Here is a 14,377-nt window from a genome sequence, read left to right as displayed (position 1 = left end):
ATCTCACTAGCCATACGGAAGAAATTGTGAAGATCAACTATGAACCATTACTTAAGAAAGTTGCTTCGGATCTGCGTAGGTGGCATCAATTACCATTAACTATCTGGGGGCGTTGTAACATCATTAAGATGAATATCCTTCCAAAGTTTTTATATTTGTTTAGAAGCATTCCCCTTCGGGTTCCACTCTCATTTTTTAAACGACTTGAAGGCATCATAGGCAGCTTTATCTGGGGGTTTAAAAGGGCTAGGCGGGCTATTAAGTTTCTTAAACTTCCTTACGAGAGAGGGGGTCTGGGATTACCGGATTTTAAACTATATTTTTGGGCTGCTTTCGCTACGCGTCTGCAGAGCCTGATGGATGGCTGTGGCACTTGTCAAAAGCCGATTGCGTATCAGTTGGTATGCGGGCCGGAGTATAGGTTTCTACTTTCTCAGATAACTGACCCGAATTATTTTAAACGCGTTCGCTTTAAGATATTGAGGCACGCTGTTTGGATTTGGCGGGACATTTCAAAGCAGTATAACATTCCTGATTTGCATGCAAGTACTTACTTAACTGGGAACCCCAGGCTGGGGGTTATATTTGACGATTCCGCCTGGAAGATTTGGCAAAATTGTGGTATAACACAGTTAGGACAATTATACGACCAGGATGGATTTAGATCTTTTTCTTCTTTGAGAGAGGAATTTGGGGTTCCCAATTACTCCTTCTTTAAGTTTCTGCAAATTAGAGATTTTTTTATTAATGGGGAAGGCTTAGTGAGCATTAATGTGCTAGGGGACTCTGCTAGTTCATTGCTGCAACTTCGGGGCAGGGGCTGTATAGGAAAAATATACAAATATTTGATTATAGGCGCAGTTGATGATGCTGCTCAGGCTGCAGATAAACTAAATCGCTATTTTGGAAATAATATTACTATAACAGATCTGCATAGGTCGTTACTGATTATCAATACCTCAGTTACGTCTATTAACTTAAAACTTCAGCAACATCGTATGTTATTCCTTCTATACTACACGCCGGAAATCATTTCTAAATGGGCCATGTCTACTATTACACCTAAAACTCAGTGCCCTAAATGCTCTCTTTTTGCTGCAGATATCAGACACATGTTCATTACTTGTCCTGTACTTTCTACCTTTTGGTCACAAATTGCTGAGGAGCTGTGTAATCTTTCAGGAATCAATATTGTCATTTCTGAGAAAGAGATACTCTTGGGGCCTATATAAGATTCTGGTTTAATTTCAGCAGCCTTATTTTCCATCATTATGGCCTGCTGTCGCCTTTGTATAGCTAGGGTCTGGATTGAAACTAAACCTCCTACGCTGGCAGAGTTCTGGCAGTTGTTAAGGGGGGTATTTGAACTAGAGATTGCCCTAGTTAAGGCCAGGGGCCTCACCTCACAGATGAGAACTGAACGAATTTGGCACTGTCTTCAATGGGACTAAAAGCTTTTGTTGATTCTGATTTTGTGTTGATATTTTATGCTACCTATTCTGCCTTGATTTGTGGATTTTCTGCTATGATTTGTATTTGTCTTTTTGTTTTCTCTTTTTGGCTTAATAAAAAAAAAAAAAAAAAAGGAATAGTAATTTTTACCTCTACACTATCCAACACTTGCACTCTCTGGAGTTAGAATAGTAATTATAACCCCTACGCTATCCAACACTTTCCCTACTGTTGCACTCTCTGGAGTTGGAATAGTAATTATAACCCCTACACTACCCAACACTTTCCCTACTGTTTCACTCACTGGAGTTGGAATAGTAATTTTAACTGCTACGCTATCCAGCACTTTCCCTACAGTTGCACTCACTGGAGTGGGAATAGTAATTTTTTCCCCTATGCTATCCAACACTTTCCCTACTGTTGCACTCTCTGGAGTTGGAATAGTAATTTTTACCCCTACGCTATCCAACACTTTCCCTACTGTTGCACTCACTGGAGTGGGAATAGTAATTTTTACCCCTATGCTATCCAACACTTTCCCTACTGTTGCTCTCTTTGGAGTTGGAATAGTAAATTTTACCCCTACGTTATCCAATACTTTCCCTACTGTTGCACTCTCTGGAGTTGGAATAGTAATTTTTACCCCTACGCTATCCAACACTTTCCCTACTGTTGTACTCACTGGAGTGGGAATAGTAATTTTAACCCTTTCGCTATCCAACACTTTCCCTACTGTTGCACTCTCTGGAGTGGGAATTGTCATTTTTACCCTTACGCTATCCAACACTTTCCCTTCTGTTGCACTCTCTGGAGTCTGAATAGTAATTTATACCCCTACGCTATCCAACACTTTCCCTACTGTTGCACTCACTGGAGTGGGAATAGTTATTTTTACCCCTACGCTATCCAACACTTTCCCTACTGTTGCACTCTGTGGAGTTGGAATAGTAATTTTATTCCCTCCGCAATCCAATATTTTTCTGTATTATTTTAGTTAATGTGTATAAGTTATTTTAAAAAGATTAAATATATTGTAGTTTTTTAATTTGTTAGATATATTTTTAATATTTTTATTTATAATATTTTTGTATGTGTATATATGTATTCATAATTTATCAAATGTTTTTAACAATTTGTAAGTTATTAAAATAATGATTTACTAATATTATTAAGTAAGTATATATATTATATTTTATAGGTATATGTTTAATTTCTTTTAACATTATTTGTATTAGTTATGATTTTTAAACATTTTAAAATATTTGTAACTGTTTCTTTTAATTATATGTATTATTTACTTTATTTTACATTTTTTTTAACATTAAAAAATAACTATATTTTTAACAACGATATTTTAGACATCAATATTTTTTTCCGATATTTTTGTACTTACTATGATGTAGATAGGATGTCGATATTCTTGAATTCGATTTTTTTGTTACGATATTTTTGTAGCACGATTTCAGCAAAGAAAGCCATATTGCCGCAAGTATCCTGGCAGGCCGGTGAGCCAAACTCCAGGGTTGAAATCACAGCATGTGGGCCTGAGTCTAAAAAGAAACCCTAATATAAATATGCATCTGACTGTTTGTGATCCCACAAGGGTGCAGATTTCCAGCGTTTTGGAATCCCCAAAAGATTTCTAGTATACAACTGGAAACTTACAGCTATCTAAAGCTTTCTTTGCAGTTTTCTACCAGCAGATTGAGAAGACTTTAACATAGAGTGCAACAGATCATGCCCAAAATATCTGCTAGCAAAGTATGATGAATATAGCTATATATTGGTAACTATAGATGTATTATTCTTAACTTCACAACTATGTGCATTGATGATATCAAGGTACAACGCTTCTCTTCTAGTCATATAATCGTACTTGTTTTACATCATTTTCTCCTTTGTTTCTTCCTTTGTTTCTGGTTTTGTCTTCCTTTGTTTGTTTCTTCCTTTTTTTCCAACTTTGTCTTCTTTCTCTCTTGCTTCCTTTTGTTTTTCTTCCTCATCACGTCTCATTCATGTGCTTTAATCTACTTTTCGTCTGAATCTTTCTTTCTGTCTTCCTCAACCTTCTTCTCCCTTTCACTGCTTTTGCCTTTCCTATCTTTACCATTTCTCATTTTCTGTCACTATGTATGCCTTATTTGTCATTCTCCCACCCCAGTTCCACTTCTCAGCTATATTGTGCTATTATTTTATTAATTTCGGTCAGGAGACAGGTAATTCTCTGATCAAAGTTCGAGGGCGGAAAGAGTGAGCCCTTAAGAACAATTCAAAGTTTAAGAGTGGCTATGAAATTCTATATTGTTTTTACTGGCCAAGTGGCAGCCCCACTGTGGTCTGGGAGCGTTGATTAATGACGCTGCCAGTTACCAGCCAGAGTCATCTGGAAGCATGTTAAAATTTTGCCAAGCAGCAATCTGGCTTCTTGGAGGATTCCGGAACAGAACGTAAATTACCAGTTGTGGTTCAGACTCTTTAGTCAATTATCGACCAATGTATGAGGGTGCTTTTACTGTTCTGGACCCATGATTATTTCTTGGTAGCTGAATCTTTAATTATTTAATTATTTAAGTAGTTATTGTTTTACTTATTATGTAAAATTGCATAATCCACAGAATATACAATAACACTTGAATGGGTAATATTGTAATTGTAATTAGATTTATATTGCGATTACAACCCCAGATGAGGCAACAAAGCGCTCTTTGGAAACCACAGAGGATTAGTGGCGAATTAGTATAGGAAAATATGAAATTAATTTGAGCGGTGGACATGTGAGTTTGTTGCTTGGATTGAAAAAGGACAGTGGAGGGATAGAAGAGGGAAGGGTTTACATTTATATAGCACTTGCTACCCCTGATGAGTTGTTGAAGCACTTTTAGGCGGGTTGCATGCTACTTCGGAACCCAAACAGGAATAGTAGGGAATTGGTATAGGGAAATATAAAATTTATTTGAGTGGTGGACATGTTAGTCTGTTAGTTGGATTGAAAAGGACAGTGAAGGGATAGAAGAGGGAAGGGTCTAGAAAGTGTTTTTTTTGGAACTCATAGGAGGAGGTTTGGGATGAGTTAAGGGGATGGGGAAGAGTCAGAGGGAAGGGTTTAGAAAGGCTTGTTTGAGAGATCTGAATAGTAAAAGACAGGGGCGGCTCCTCCGTTATGGAGTAGTGTCGTCCCCCCCAGCTGCGAGGGCAGCAGGCACACGCATTAATAAAACAGTAATAAATAAAAAAATTTATGTGTGGCAATCTCGTGCTTTTACAGTACGAGGGCAGGGGGAGGGCTGATTAGTGCAATTCCACTATTACTTCAGCCCGCTGCCAGGGCGCATGTCAGATTGGCCGGCTGCCTACAGCAAGCCAATCTGACCTGCACACTTCAGAGCGGTCCAAAAGGGGGTGGTGATGGACGGAGCATCAGAACCAATCAAACACTCACACCCAGTCAACAGATCTGGGTTTGATCCATCACCGTTCTTTAGCCCACTCTGCCACCCCAGTTCAGACATGGCCATATGCAAATCAGTCTGACCCTGTGCCTCATGGGAACAGGCCAGCCCGAACTGGCAAGCCATGCCTTCCCTGGACCGGAAACAAGCTTCCTAGGACCGGTTTCTGGCATTTCAGCCGTCTTCAGCCAGGCTTGCTTGAATCCAGTGGCAAAGTGAGCAAGGGACTCACGTCTGAGCATACCCTGCCAACTTCTGGCGAACAAAGCGGTCCAAAAGGGGGTGATGATGGACGGAGCATCAGACCCAATCAAACACTCACACCCAGTCAACAGATCTGGGTTTGATCCATCACCGTTCTTTAGCCCACTCTGCCACCCCAGTTCAGACATGGCCATATGCAAATCAGTCTGACCCTGTGCCTCATGGGAACAGGCCAGCCCGAACTGGCAAGCCATGCCTTCCCTGGACCGGAAACAAGCTTCCTAGGACCGGTTTCTGGCATTTCAGCCGTCTTCAGCCAGGCTTGCTTGAATCCAGTGGCAAAGTGAGCAAGGGACTCACGTCTGAGCATACCCTGCCAACTTCTGGCGAACAAAGCGGTCCAAAAGGGGGTGGTGATGGAAGGAGCATCAGAACCAATCAAACACTCACACCCAGTCAACAGATCTGGGTTTGATCCATCACCGTTCTTTAGCCCACTCTGCCACACCAGTTCAGACATGGCCATATGCAAATCAGTCTGACCCTGTGCCTCATGGGAACAGGCCAGCCCGAACTGGCAAGCCATGCCTTCCCTGGACCGGAAACAAGCTTCCTAGGACCGGTTTCTGGCATTTCAGCCGTCTTCAGCCAGGCTTGCTTGAATCCAGTGGCAAAGTGAGCAAGGGACTCACGTCTGAGCATACCCTGCCAACTTCTAGCGAACAAAGCGGTCCAAAAGGGGGTGGTGATGGACGGAGCATCAGAACCAATCAAACACTCACACCCAGTCAACAGATCTGGGTTTGATCCATCACCGTTCTTTAGCCCACTCTGCCACCCCAGTTCAGACATGGCCATATGCAAATCAGTCTGACCCTGTGCCTCATGGGAACAGGCCAGCCCGAACTGGCAAGCCATGCCTTCCCTGGACCAGAAACAAGCTTCCTAGGACCGGTTTCTGGCATTTCAGCCGTCTTCAGCCAGGCTTGCTTGAATCCAGTGGCAAAGTGAGCAAGGGACTCACGTCTGAGCATACCCTGCCAACTTCTGGCGAACAAAGCGGTCCAAAAGGGGGTGGTGATGGACGGAGCATCAGAACCGATCAAACACTCACACCCAGTCAACAGATCTGGGTTTGATCCATCACCGTTCTTTAGCCCACTCTGCCACCCCAGTTCAGACATGGCCATATGCAAATCAGTCTGACCCTGTGCCTCATGGGAAAAGGCCAGCCCGAACTGGCAAGCCATGCCTTCCCTGGACCGGAAACAAGCTTCCTAGGACCGGTTTCTGGCATTTCAGCCGTCTTCAGCCAGGCTTGCTTGAATCCAGTGGCAAAGTGAGCAAGGGACTCACGTCTGAGCATACCCTGCCAACTTCTGGCAAACAAAGCGGTCCAAAAGGGGGTGGTGATGGACGGAGCATCAGAACCAATCAAACACTCACACCCAGTCAACAGATCTGGGTTTGATCCATCACCGTTCTTTAGCCCACTCTGCCACCCCAGTTCAGACATGGCCATATGCAAATCAGTCTGACCCTGTGCCTCATGGGAACAGGCCAGCCCGAACTGGCAAGCCATGCCTTCCCTGGACCGGAAACAAGCTTCCTAGGACCGGTTTCTGGCATTTCAGCCGTCTTCAGCCAGGCTTGCTTGAATCCAGTGGCAAAGTGAGCAAGGGACTCACGTCTGAGCATACCCTGCCAACTTCTGGCGAACAAAGCGGTCCAAATGGGGGTGGTGATGGACGGAGCATCAGAACCAATCAAACACTCACACCCAGTCAACAGATCTGGGTTTGATCCATCACCGTTCTTTAGCCCACTCTGCCACCCCAGTTCAGACATGGCCATATGCAAATCAGTCTGACCCTGTGCCTCATGGGAACAGGCCAGCCCGAACTGGCAAGCCATGCCTTCCCTGGACCGGAAACAAGCTTCCTAGGACCGGTTTCTGGCATTTCAGCCGTCTTCAGCCAGGCTTGCTTGAATCCAGTGGCAAAGTGAGCAAGGGACTCACGTCTGAGCATACCCTGCCAACTTCTGGCGAACAAAGCGGTCCAAAAGGGGGTGGTGATGGACGGAGCATCAGAACCAATCAAACACTCACACCCAGTCAACAGATCTGGGTTTGATCCATCACCGTTCTTTAGCCCACTCTGCCACCCCAGTTCAGACATGGCCATATGCAAATCAGTCTGACCCTGTGCCTCATGGGAACAGGCCAGCCCGAACTGGCAAGCCATGCCTTCCCTGGACCGGAAACAAGCTTCCTAGGACCGGTTTCTGGCATTTCAGCCGTCTTCAGCCAGGCTTGCTTGAATCCAGTGGCAAAGTGAGCAAGGGACTCACGTCTGAGCATACCCTGCCAACTTCTGGCGAACAAAGCGGTCCAAAAGGGGGTGGTGATGGACGGAGCATCAGAACCAATCAAACACTCACACCCAGTCAACAGATCTGGGTTTGATCCATCACCGTTCTTTAGCCCACTCTGCCACCCCAGTTCAGACATGGCCATATGCAAATCAGTCTGACCCTGTGCCTCATGGGAACAGGCCAGCCCGAACTGGCAAGCCATGCCTTCCCTGGACCGGAAACAAGCTTCCTAGGACCGGTTTCTGGCATTTCAGCCGTCTTCAGCCAGGCTTGCTTGAATCCAGTGGCAAAGTGAGCAAGGGACTCACGTCTGAGCATACCCTGCCAACTTCTGGCGAACAAAGCGGTCCAAAAGGGGGGGGTGATGGACGGAGCATCAGAACCAATCAAACACTCACAAACAGTCAACAGATATGGGTTTGATCCATCACCGTTCTTTAGCCCACTCTGCCACCCCAGTTCAAACATGGCCATATGCAAATCAGTCTGACCCTGTGCCTCATGGGAACAGGCCAGCCCGAACTGGCAAGCCATGCCTTCCCTGGACCGGAAACAAGCTTCCTAGGACCGGTTTCTGGCATTTCAGCCGTCTTCAGCCAGGCTTGCTTGAATCCAGTGGCAAAGTGAGCAAGGGACTCACGTCTGAGCATACCCTGCCAACTTCTGGCGAACAAAGCGGTCCAAAAGGGGGTGGTGATGGACGGAGCATCAGAACCAATCAAACACTCACACCCAGTCAACAGATCTGGGTTTGATCCATCACCGTTCTTTAGCCCACTCTGCCATCCCAGTTCAGACATGGCCATATGCAAATCAGTCTGACCCTGTGCCTCATGGGAACAGGCCAGCCCGAACTGGCAAGCCATGCCTTCCCTGGACCGGAAACAAGCTTCCTAGGACCGGTTTCTGGCATTTCAGCCGTATTCAGCCAGGCTTGCTTGAATCCAGTGGCAAAGTGAGCAAGGGACTCACGTCTGAGCATACCCTGCCAACTTCTGGCGAACAAAGCGGTCCAAAAGGGGGTGGTGATGGACGGAGCATCAGAACCAATCAAACACTCACACCCAGTCAACAGATCTGGGTTTGATCCATCACCGTTCTTTTGCCCACTCTGCCACCCCAGTTCAGACATGGCCATATGCAAATCAGTCTGACCCTGTGCCTCATGGGAACAGGCCAGCCCGAACTGGCAAGCCATGCCTTCCCTGGACCGGAAACAAGCTTCCTAGGACCGGTTTCCGGCATTTCAGCCGTCTTCAGCCAGGCTTGCTTGAATCCAGTGGCAAAGTGAGCAAGGGACTCACGTCTGAGCATACCCTGCCAACTTCTGGCGAACAAAGCGGTCCAAAAGGGGGTGGTGATGGATGGAGCATCAGAACCAATCAAACACTCACACCCAGTCAACAGATCTGGGTTTGATCCATCACCGTTCTTTAGCCCACTCTGCCACCCCAGTTCAGACATGGCCATATGCAAATCAGTCTGACCCTGTGCCTCATGGGAACAGGCCAGCCCGAACTGGCAAGCCATGCCTTCCCTGGACCGGAAACAAGCTTCCTAGGACCGGTTTCTGGCATTTCAGCCGTCTTCAGCCAGGCTTGCTTGAATCCAGTGGCAAAGTGAGCAAGGGACTCACGTCTGAGCATACCCTGCCAACTTCTGGCGAACAAAGCGGTCCAAAAGGGGGTGGTGATGGACGGAGCATCTGAACCAATCGAACACTCCCACCCAGTCAACAGATCTGGGTTTGATCCATCACCGTTCTTTAGCCCACTCTGCCACCCCAGTTCAGACATGGCCATATGCAAATCAGTCTGACCCTGTGCCTCATGGGAACAGGCCAGCCCGAACTGGCAAGCCATGCCTTCCCTGGACCGGAAACAAGCTTCCTAGGACCGGTTTCTGGCATTTCAGCCGTCTTCAGCCACGCTTGCTTGAATCCAGTGGCAAAGTGAGCAAGGGACTCACGTCTGAGCATACCCTGCCAACTTCTGGCGAACAAAGCGGTCCAAAAGGGGGTGGTGATGGACGGAGCATCAGAACCAATCAAACACTCACAAACAGTCAACAGATCTGGGTTTGATCCATCACCGTTCTTTAGCCCACTCTGCCACCCCAGTTCAAACATGGCCATATGCAAATCAGTCTGACCCTGTGCCTCATGGGAACAGGCCAGCCCGAACTGGCAAGCCATGCCTTCCCTGGACCGGAAACAAGCTTCCTAGGACCGGTTTCTGGCATTTCAGCCGTCTTCAGCCAGGCTTGCTTGAATCCAGTGGCAAAGTGAGCAAGGGACTCACGTCTGAGCATATCCTGCCAACTTCTGGCGAACAAAGCGGTCCAAAAGGGGGTGGTGATGGACGGAGCATCAGAACCAATCAAACACTCACACCCAGTCAACAGATCTGGGTTTGATCCATCACCGTTCTTTAGCCCACTCTGCCGTCCCAGTTCAGACATGGCCATATGCAAATCAGTCTGACCCTGTGCCTCATGGGAACAGGCCAGCCCGAACTGGCAAGCCATGCCTTCCCTGGACCGGAAACAAGCTTCCTAGGACCGGTTTCTGGCATTTCAGCCGTCTTCAGCCAGGCTTGCTTGAATCCAGTGGCAAAGTGAGCAAGGGACTCACGTCTGAGCATACCCTGCCAACTTCTGGCGAACAAAGCGGTCCAAAAGGGGGTGGTGATGGACGGAGCATCTGAACCAATCGAACACTCCCACCCAGTCAACAGATCTGGGTTTGATCCATCACCGTTCTTTAGCCCACTCTGCCACCCCAGTTCAGACATGGCCATATGCAAATCAGTCTGACCCTGTGCCTCATGGGAACAGGCCAGCCCGAACTGGCAAGCCATGCCTTCCCTGGACCGGAAACAAGCTTCCTAGGACCGGTTTCTGGCATTTCAGCCGTCTTCAGCCACGCTTGCTTGAATCCAGTGGCAAAGTGAGCAAGGGACTCACGTCTGAGCATACCCTGCCAACTTCTGGCGAACAAAGCGGTCCAAAAGGGGGTGGTGATGGACGGAGCATCAGAACCAATCAAACACTCACAAACAGTCAACAGATCTGGGTTTGATCCATCACCGTTCTTTAGCCCACTCTGCCACCCCAGTTCAAACATGGCCATATGCAAATCAGTCTGACCCTGTGCCTCATGGGAACAGGCCAGCCCGAACTGGCAAGCCATGCCTTCCCTGGACCGGAAACAAGCTTCCTAGGACCGGTTTCTGGCATTTCAGCCGTCTTTAGCCAGGCTTGCTTGAATCCAGTGGCAAAGTGAGCAAGGGACTCACGTCTGAGCATACCCTGCCAACTTCTGGCGAACAAAGCGGTCCAAAAGGAGGTGGTGATGGACGGAGCATCAGAACCAATCAAACACTCACACCCAGTCAACAGATCTGGGTTTGATCCATCACCGTTCTTTAGCCCACTCTGCCGTCCCAGTTCAGACATGGCCATATGCAAATCAGTCTGACCCTGTGCCTCATGGGAACAGGCCAGCCCGAACTGGCAAGCCATGCCTTCCCTGGACCGGAAACAAGCTTCCTAGGACCGGTTTCTGGCATTTCAGCCGTATTCAGCCAGGCTTGCTTGAATCCAGTGGCAAAGTGAGCAAGGGACTCACGTCTGAGCATACCCTGCCAACTTCTGGCGAACAAAGCGGTCCAAAAGGGGGTGGTGATGGACGGAGCATCAGAACCAATCAAACACTCACACCCAGTCAACAGATCTGGGTTTGATCCATCACCGTTCTTTAGCCCACTCTGCCACCCCAGTTCAGACATGGCCATATGCAAATCAGTCTGACCCTGTGCCTCATGGGAACAGGCCAGCCCGAACTGGCAAGCCATGCCTTCCCTGGACCGGAAACAAGCTTCCTAGGACCGGTTTCTGGCATTTCAGCCGTCTTCAGCCAGGCTTGCTTGAATCCAATGGCAAAGTGAGCAAGGGACTCACGTCTGAGCATACCCTGCCAACTTCTGGCGAACAAAGCGGTCCAAAAGGGGGTGGTGATGGACGGAGCATCAGAACCAATCAAACACTCACACCCAGTCAACAGATCTGGGTTTGATCCATCACCGTTCTTTAGCCCACTCTGCCACCCCAGTTCAGACATGGCCATATGCAAATCAGTCTGACCCTGTGCCTCATGGGAACAGGCCAGCCCGAACTGGCAAGCCATGCCTTCCCTGGACCGGAAACAAGCTTCCTAGGACCGGTTTCTGGCATTTCAGCCGTCTTCAGCCAGGCTTGCTTGAATCCAGTGGCAAAGTGAGCAAGGGACTCACGTCTGAGCATACCCTGCCAACTTCTGGCGAACAAAGCGGTCCAAAAGGGGGTGGTGATGGACGGAGCATCAGAACCAATCGAACACTCACACCCAGTCAACAGATCTGGCTTTTGCAATCTGTATAGTTTCATCTAAATTATATTCTTTTGTCAATAACTTTTCCTTTATCCTTTTGTTATTGGCACAGTGTACTATTTGATCTCTTATTAAGGAATCATTCAGTTGCTCAAATTTACACGTTATCGCTAACCCTCTCAAAGTAGATACATAAGATTTAATATCTTCACCTTCTTTTTGATTTCTAGTAAAGAATTTATGGCGTTCAAGCACTACATTAGTTTTGGGCGTAAAATGCAATTCTAACATTTGTAGAGACGTATCATAAATGTTACAAGGTTGCCCATCTCCCATCCCCAAAGAAATTTCTGGTATCTCTTCATATATTCTTCTTCCTTCGACTCCCAAAAGAATTGCTTGGCGTCTGACTGGGCCATACTTATCTCCCCCAATGGCTAAAAGGTAAGTTATAAACAGTTTTTTCCATTGTAACAGTTTTTTCCATCCTCGTCTCCATAATAAGAAAAGCCTTCACAGGTTTCTTGTGGAATTGTGGTAGTTTATTCATCAAACAGCATCCCAACAGAGAGTAGCTTCTTTAACTTCAATCTCTCTCTCCAAACTGTTTATCCTAGAACTTCTCACCACTTTCATTCTATTTGTAGCTAAGTAACAGGGCCATGACATAAGCAGTAGACATCTTTACACTCTTGTTTATAAAAGATCAGAGACCGATCAGAGCAGCAGATGAGGAGAGAGAACCTCCTGGTCACAGGAACTACATGGGGATTGCTCTTGAGAAAGTCATGGATGCAAAGACCTCCATCAAGCATCACAGCTACTAGCATGTTACTAACTAAATAAATGCAGAGTGCGCCCTGTGCGCAGAGCTGTGCTGCGTGCACGTCAGCCCAGATGCTGCGCTGGTAGCTCGGGTGACCACACCATCTAGACAAGCTCTTGTAATAGCTGTTTGGAGGCACGCTGTGACACGACAGGACAATGTAATTTGTTCCACGCACCCACCTGGCGGGCAGCGACAGGTTGATGTGCAGCAGCTGTGTGACCCTCACTCTTCCAGCAGATCTGAGAATAAATGAAGCCCACCTTCAAGCCGCTGTAATAAAATAGAAGAAAAACCTGGGCCGGCTGCCAGGGAGATCAGAGCCATGCAGGAAGGAAAGACAGGTAGGAAAAGGGTAGGAAATTACCCACTCGAACCGCCTGTCTCCGGGACCATTCTCCCCTGCGGCGTGCGCCTGGACAAAGATGGCGCCTCACTGCAGTGGCATCCCGCAGAGGTGGACCAATTAGGCTCCAGTGATGGCATACACCTCTCCATCTGTACCCTGGTATCACCCCTGGCACAGGAGTATCTCTCTGACTGTACCCTGACACAGCACCTGCTGCCAGTAACTCACTATGTGCCGGTACACAGACATTACCCCTCTGTGCCTGTACCCTGACACCACCCCAGATGCCAGTGAGTCTCTGTTACCGGTACACTGACAGCTGGTACACTGACATTACCCCTCTGTACCTGTACCCTGACACCACACCTGATGCCAGTAAGTCTCTATTGCCGGTACACTGACTGTCGGTACACTGACAATACCCCTCTGTGACTTTATGTTACCGGTACACTGACTGCTGGTACACGGACATTACCCAATTTACCCCTCTGTGCCTGTACTCTGATACCACACCTGCTACCAGTAAGTCTCTGTCTGTTGCCGGTTTACTGTACACTGACATTACCCCTCTGTGCTGTCTCCACGAAGGGAGAGATCATTCGGTTCTCGACCTCCTCCTCTGATTGGGAGCCTGACCGCTCCCATCCCCGGATCTCCCCCTGCACTTCATTGCTTCATCCCACTTCCGGTGGGCTGCCCCTGTGGGGACTTCGCGGTGATCAACCCCTGGCACGTGTGTGTCCCCTCCATGGATCCACTGGGCTGACACTTAAGTGATCAGCTGCATTCAATCCAGTACGGTTCTCTTCAGGCTGCAGTAAGCTAAACTAACCTCATGCCCACAAATTCCGCTACGCCGCGAATCGCGGAATTTTCGGCAATTCCACATTCCGCGCGGAATGAGGAATTGCCGAAATTTCAGAAATTCTGAGAGGGGAACGGAATTTACCGCCCACCCTTAATTGTCACTCCAAATCACACGTGGTAATCCATAGTGTGGGAAAAACTCTTTTAAGAGTGCCTTTGCCATAGCTGTATTGTCTTTAGTGGGGTAAGCCTCAATTTACGGAATGCACAAATCACTACTAGCACATACTAGTTATTCACTCATTCCATTTTGATGAACTCCATCTGGAGAACCTTAAAAGGGAAGGAAGGTGGTGCTAAGTTACCAGCGGGTGTAGGAGTACCTTTCCCAGGGTCATGCCATAAATTATACAATGCTTCACTAGGTGTGTGGCTACCTTAGCGATATTATAATTGTGCCATACTGGGTTCAGTAGCTTGAATATTAATTCGGCACTAATATGCGCTGGGCCATGAGCCATGGTAACAACAGGGAGCACAAATGA

This window comes from Triturus cristatus, chromosome 3_2 (genome assembly GCF_964204655.1).
Source record: "Triturus cristatus chromosome 3_2, aTriCri1.1, whole genome shotgun sequence".
NCBI classification, from domain to species: domain Eukaryota; kingdom Metazoa; phylum Chordata; class Amphibia; order Caudata; family Salamandridae; genus Triturus; species Triturus cristatus.
The sequence above is the reverse complement of the archived record's forward strand: the minus strand, read 5'-3'. Positions refer to the sequence as shown.